This window comes from Solanum tuberosum, unplaced genomic scaffold, assembly GCF_000226075.1.
Source record: "Solanum tuberosum cultivar DM 1-3 516 R44 unplaced genomic scaffold, SolTub_3.0 scf00035, whole genome shotgun sequence".
Taxonomy (NCBI): Eukaryota; Viridiplantae; Streptophyta; class Magnoliopsida; order Solanales; family Solanaceae; genus Solanum; species Solanum tuberosum.
Window position 1 is genome coordinate 3,159 of NW_006238963.1, and position 7,321 is coordinate 10,479.

Below are 7,321 nucleotides of genomic sequence, written 5' to 3' on the forward strand. Positions count from 1 at the left end.
TGACTGGAAAGATCTCATGATGTTTAGGAATGATTCTAGATAGTTAAACATGAGAAAAAACTAAAAATTAATATTTGAAGGTGGGTCCGCGACGCGGAGGCATAGTTTAATTTTGGTTCCAAAAACGTCTTTTGAGGAAGAACACCTCGTGTCAACTCCGCGACGCGAAGCTGAAATGACCAAATCTGAGCACTAGGCGCGCGACGCGCGGCCACCTCTTAATTTCGTCCGACGAAATTTCTTCTTCGTTTTTCAACCCCAATTCACCCAAACTCGATTATTTTTCTCAAATTACTTTTTAGATACAGATACCCAGTAAATGTACCTAAGAACCTAACTCGAAACGACCCTATAATGCGACGTAAAGAACTCAGGAACTTCCCAACTCAGTCAAATTCAAGAACAATACATGAATTCAAGAATAGGTATCAAGATCATCAATATTCAAATGCTTTTAGGACGAATCCAAACTGAAATAAATATGCTTGGCACGCAACGTTATGAGAGCCTCACATACCTGATAGAAGTAAATCCTTGGCGAAACACCAAGTTCCTTGATCGATCTTGATGAATTTACCATTTTCTCCTTCTTCTTTTCTCTTCTCCTTTCTCCTTAGCCCTAGCGTGAAATCCCAAGTTCTAAAACTGACTAAGTTCTGAATTGACACATATTAAACTTCTAAAATCGGATTAAAATAATAGGGCAGTGAAATGACTAAAATACCCCTTATATTTCCGGATTGGACATTTCCTTAATCTAACAACCCAACTTCCAAAGGGCATAACTTGCTCATACGAACTCAGAATCGCGCATACATGGCAGCGTTGGAAAGATCATTCCAAGAGCTTCGCAACCATACCTAGAACTACACCTAAATCATCCTGAGCTAGTAGTTATGGCCATCTGAAGTTGACCAAAACTCAACTTTAACTTATTTACAATTTTCCAGATTTCCTTATACTTTCCAAAAAAAATAACTATTTCCAGATTTTAAACTTCCTTCTAGTTCTTTCTAGTTGCGAGATGTTACACCTTATCATGATCATTTTGATAATTTGCTCTTCTCCTTCCTTAAAGAGTTTTATGTTTGGAATTGGTTGGTCTATCACGCTTTTGGTGTACCATAAACTTTATCCTTCAAAGACCATTTATTGGAACATTTGCAACTTAATTATAATATTGGGTCAGCAAATACATCTAGAAAACTATTTGGAATATTTTGCAAATAAATTATTTCTTGAACTTCAAGTTCACATTTTTTAACGAGGATCTAGATAATTCACCCCACACATAATTTTCAGCTTCTAATCATATCTTCCTCTAATGTTAGGAAATCTAACATTTACCCCCCAATCTCATTTGGGGATTCGTCTTTGTGCATGGTAGAGCAATAAAATCATATGTGCACACATCAAATTTTTAGATGGAAATTATTTGGTTTATGACCTTGAACCAATTGTGATGGGAGAACCTTGTTGGCTTGATGCATACATGTTAAATAAATTCATCTTTTACCAAATTTTATTTGTTAGATTTGTTCTCATAATCAATTGTCTAGTTATAATTGGAGGCATACAATTTCTGTTAAACCGACCAGCATTATAAACATAATTTTATTTTGGAACTGTGCTCTTAATTTAACAATTCGAGCAAAACAACCTTACAAAAAAACCAATTTTGAAGTTGATAACAATGCACATGTGACCATACCATAGATGTATCTATTATATCATAATAGTAAGTGGTCCACATGGCAGGTGAACGGGCTCATGTTCACCTTTTTCTATGTTTCAAATAATTTCAGGGGATACAACTCCAACTTTAGTTGGTAAAGTGATCATTTTACCATGAGAAGAAGCAGCACAAGAGAATTCTTGAAGAATCTTTATTTCTTCAACATAAGCCATGTGAATTCTCAATTTCTTTTGCATCACATTTGAACTGGATTGACCAACCGGTTATGCCAATCGATATGTATTCTAGTAAACTTTTAGTTTACTTTTGCATGTGATTTCATCATCATATCTATATTTGTATACAACAAATAATTTTTTATAATCCTCTTCGGTTGTAGTAATCTGAAGATATTAAATCTTCTCATAATTTATAGTCTCAATATAATATTTTTCTTTTCAATTCCTTCGAAACTTAAAAAGCTTCTTTTGAGACTTACTATAACCCCAATATTATGGACACTTTCATTCCTCTGGATAGTAACAAATTAGCCCTTTCAAAATTTTCAATTAATTTTGTGTACTCCCACAAATTTTACAACACCATTCTTATGGTGACCGTCTCCTTCAAGAGGGGAAATTATTACTATTGTCATAGTTAAAATTACTATGGGCAAGACTTGTTTCTTGACAACCAACGACAAATTTGTGTTGACACATAACAATATTTATTTTGGTCATGGCCACAACCTTTATAGCAAAGAATTATTACTTTCTTTTGTTCTTTGGTAGTTCATGATAAAATATACCACAATATTTGTGATGTACACAAAGTACGTGACCAAATAACCATTTGTGTCGAACTACTTTTTATTTTCTTTTTATTCTCTCAAATCTCACGTAGAGCTGAGATGTGACATTTATTCAACCATACATGAACATGTCCTTAACCATACGAACACAAGTCACATTTTCTTCAAGAAATGGACCATAACCATTTGTACATTCTCCATAAGTTTTTATTAGAAATTCATTGTTATGCTTTGACATTACCAAATTTATGTGACTCGCTTCAACATCACTTTAAAAGGTCAAATGTACTAAATGTACTACCATTTTGTATTCCTTTATTTTGATGGAGGAATTATAAAAAAATTCAAATTGGATTGCACCAACAAAAATGTACCCAATAACCTTTCATACCACTTTGACGACTAAAATTACCTTAACATTTGAAGGGTCATCTTAAGAACCCATAATGTTCTTCCTTTTAATTACCACAATGATGACCATTAACATTTGACCACACTAATATTCAAACATTCAATCACTTGCCATTTTTCAAACATATTATGCATTGTTAGCATTCACATAAGAGAATGGAGCAAATTTATTGAGCAGATTTTATGATTTTTAGTCAAAAATATATTGGTTTGTGTTAGTCATCCTCATATCATCACTATGGTGCATTAGGACATAAAACTCAATGTCTTACTCATATAAAGAATTCTTATACCATAAATTAATGGGGCATGAACCCACCAACTTGTTCTCTGGTATATCAAGACTTGAATCCGATCTTTTACCTCTTTTTAGTGCGATAAGATTTAAATCTATTGGCTTATCCTTAACCAATGATATAATAGGCCAAGTGTACTTGAACTCGCCTTCAAACCTTTAAAATATTACCCCACTTTGTGATTATTTGCACAATTAAATTTCAATAACATATGAAATATAATTAAGGAATGAGAGGAGCAACAAACTATTTATATTCTATTATTATCCTCCAATAAAAATAATATTTAATGCACCAAATATTTTTATTGATTCATCAACTTATTGACACACTAAGATGCTAAACAGTTTTCACCTTAAATAATAAATAGATTAAATGTAGAAACATACACACAAAATAATTGATTATATTTGTCTACTTCAAAATGAATTCACTAGTGATCAACTTTCTCATTTACTATATTCCTTTACAATTTATTCCTTTTATTAACGAGTACCTCAAAACATTATCACCATTATTTTATTTTGAAATTCAAATTTATAGTTTACAACAAATATTCATATCATCAATTGAAAGTTATAATTTATCCATAAATTTTAACATGAAACGAGATGAACAAAAAAATCATAAATCAACAAGAGGAAAATTGAAACATACTACATGATTTATGTCATGTAATTTACACTGCACAACATCTTAAGCTTTGAGATACTATTCACAGCAGTACCTAGGAGATGACAGCAAATATTATATTTTCTTCTTTTACGAGAAGAACTTAAAAGTAATCATGAAAATAATATTAGAAACTCATGTTGATAATGTGTTATAAAACTAAAGCAAAATAAGACAAGAAATATAGAAGATGAAAGCAATAGAAATAGGGAGACAAGAAAAGAAAGTTTTTCTTATTCTTTCAAGTATTCAAGTGTTCACCAAATCTTCAAATGTATCCAATATAAACTCTATTTATATATTACATAGAGGCATACAAAAGGTTACTTATAAACATGACATTAACCATGAAAGTTATGGAGACAGTAACCATGTAAGTTATGGAGGAATACCAAGGGGGGATGTTATGGAGGTTTGGGAGTTACTATACATTATGATGTAATTACACCTTGAAGTTATGGACATCCACATAAATATTTAACAACACTCTCTCTTGAATGTCTGATAATATGCCTCATTAAAACCTTATCAGGAAAAATCATGTGGGAAAAATTCTAGTGAAGGAAAAAGAGTACATATATCTTGTAATACATGTTAGTTGTTTCCTCATTAAAAACCTTGCCTGGAGAACCCATTGGGGCAAAACCTAAGCCAAAGGAAAAAAAGTGCAACATGTATGTACTCCCTCTGACAAAAACATTACTTGACATCTCGGAGACAATGCATTACAATCTTATATCTCAACTTCTCAAATATTGATGTTGACAATCCTTAGTGAATAATTTTACAAGATTATAACTTGAACGGGTCTTTTGAACGTCTATCTCACCATTTTGTTGAAGATCATGTGTGAAAAATAATTTCTGTGAAATATGTTTTGTCCGGTCTCCTTTTATTGTATCATCATTTCAATCGAGCTATACATTATTTTCATATATGGTGGCTGAAATATCCCTTTCTAAAGGAAAATCACATATTTCCTTAATATGGCAGGTCGTGATTCCAACCAAAAACACTCTCAACTTACTTCATAGATCAATATTATTTCTGCATGATTTTGAAGAAGTGGTTACTAGTGCTTGATTCTTTGAATGCCAAGATATTGTTGTGCTTCCACATGTAAACAAATATCTCATTTACAATCAAGCTTTATGTGGATCAAATAAATATTTTGCATTTACATAATCAAAAAAATTGACTCGAAGATAGATCATTTCAATTTTATTGAAACTCGTCCTTTGTTCTCAAAGAAAATCACACATCTTCTATGTGTTGAGTCACTTGCTTTGTTAGTTTCTTGACATAGCTTGAATGATAATATGACGATCTCTTCACATAACTTTCGTTATGTAGATCAAATAATCTTCTACCATTTGCATAACCAACATCTTTAAGTGTACCAGATCAGCCACCAAAAGTCCAAAAGTATACTCTTCAATACGTATCACTATTTAAAATAACATATCATAAACAATTGTACCAAATCGGTCACCAAAGTGTATACACCAAAATATTTGTGTTTGAAAATTATTCCGAAAATTTATATATGGACCACATGATACAGTTCATATTCACTATCATGCAGATCTTTTTCAGATTAACAGTTGTAACATTTTTTCATTATCTTCTTTTTTTGCCGATTTGGAGGTAAATAATGCGAGAATTTGCACTAACATCTTTCTCCTTACCTTTTTTTTTGGCGAACTAGTTGTAACAGAAAAAGAAATTTTACTATTGATTGCATGAATTGCTCTTTCATATTCACTTATGGAGATTAGATCGAGTGAATGCATTTAACTCAAAACATAATTTAGAGCATACAATTGAGTTGTTAATATTGCATCGAAGTCTTGACCTTAGGCTCTTTCTAGGGGTAGAATCATGGAATTTTTCATAGTAAAAAATATCACAAAAATAATTTTTGTTCTTGATTTAGATGTGATTAAAAAAAACAAGAATAGAAAAGAACCAAAAATAATATCAAGAATAGAGGTTTTATGTAGCTACTAACAATGGAAAAGATGAGAGAGTAATAAGAGAGAATATTTTTGTGATTGATACGAATAATGGAGAGAGAAAAAAAAGATCTTGTTATGAGTCCCAAAAAATAAGCACACTAACCTAAAAAATAAAATAAAATGTGTATTATTTAAAAGTGATATATTTGTAATTAAAAACTTAGTTTTGTAAATAAAAAAGAGTATATTTTATTTCGTAAATTAAAGTCTTAAACATAATAGTCTTGTAATTTTTATTATTTAAAGTGCATTAAGGCTTTTATGAATTTTCAACATTTCACCAGTCTACTTTAATGAAGCTTTTTATAATTTACACATTTATTCAACATTATGTGTGTGCGCGCTTCTTCGTTGCTAAATAATTAGAAAAATTGAAAGAGTTGCATTGATCAAATATATATAAACTAATTAATTAGAAATTAAAAAATACATTAAAGTAACGGTTCATATATATGTATATATTTGGGCTTATGTGCAACCATTTGCTATAACCATTTCCATTCATTGAAGCATGTTCATATTCTATTTGCTTATTGCAAATATAACTCTTTAACTTTTGAAATGTTTCTTCAATTTACTATTTATTGCATATTAATGTACACAAACTTATCGCATCCTTTATTGTGTGAAATTAGAGATTCATATTATATCATCTCTGTTTTATGCAGATTATGAAAAAACTAAGCTTTCACTCATATTTTTGCAAGAGATCGTTCTTCAAATATCAAGGTGAGAACATGAAATTTGTTTATCTTTTCTTTTGCTCTTCTATTCATTTTTTTCATCCTTTGCTTTTATATTTTATTGGTGGAATTGTTTTTTTAATATTATGACATATATAATATGCAAAAGTATTCACTCTTAGCTTCATTATCTATGCTTGAATTTATTTATTTTTGTGATTTGTTTGAATTTATTTATTTTTTACCACTAAAGTCTAATGGATCTATGTATCTAATTAATCTTTGTACCATTTCAGTTATGGAGATTAAACTCAATATTTGTCTACATCGATAATAATTTTGAATTCACTATCTCAAATGAAGGATGCAGACATGAGAGGAGCTAGCAAGACTTGAGAGGTTCCCCTTTGACGGAAAATTACACTATTTATACATGGTCTAAACATTTTTTTATGTTAATATAATAGATGTTGAATCCATTTTGACCTTTTTATATGTTTACAATTTATATCTCAAACCCCATTAGAAGAAATTCTAACTCCGTCACTGAATTATAGATACCGAGGTTGTTTGATAAAAAGATGTGTAGGCTTTAGTGTTGGCCATAAGAAGACGATGTTATTGCTAATTATTAGTAATTTCTAAGAAAAATAGAAGTATCAACTATCAACTATCACATATGATACTTTTCCTTGGTGTTTTCCCTTTATATTTTTTTGTTTAATATATATATATATATATATATATTATTATTA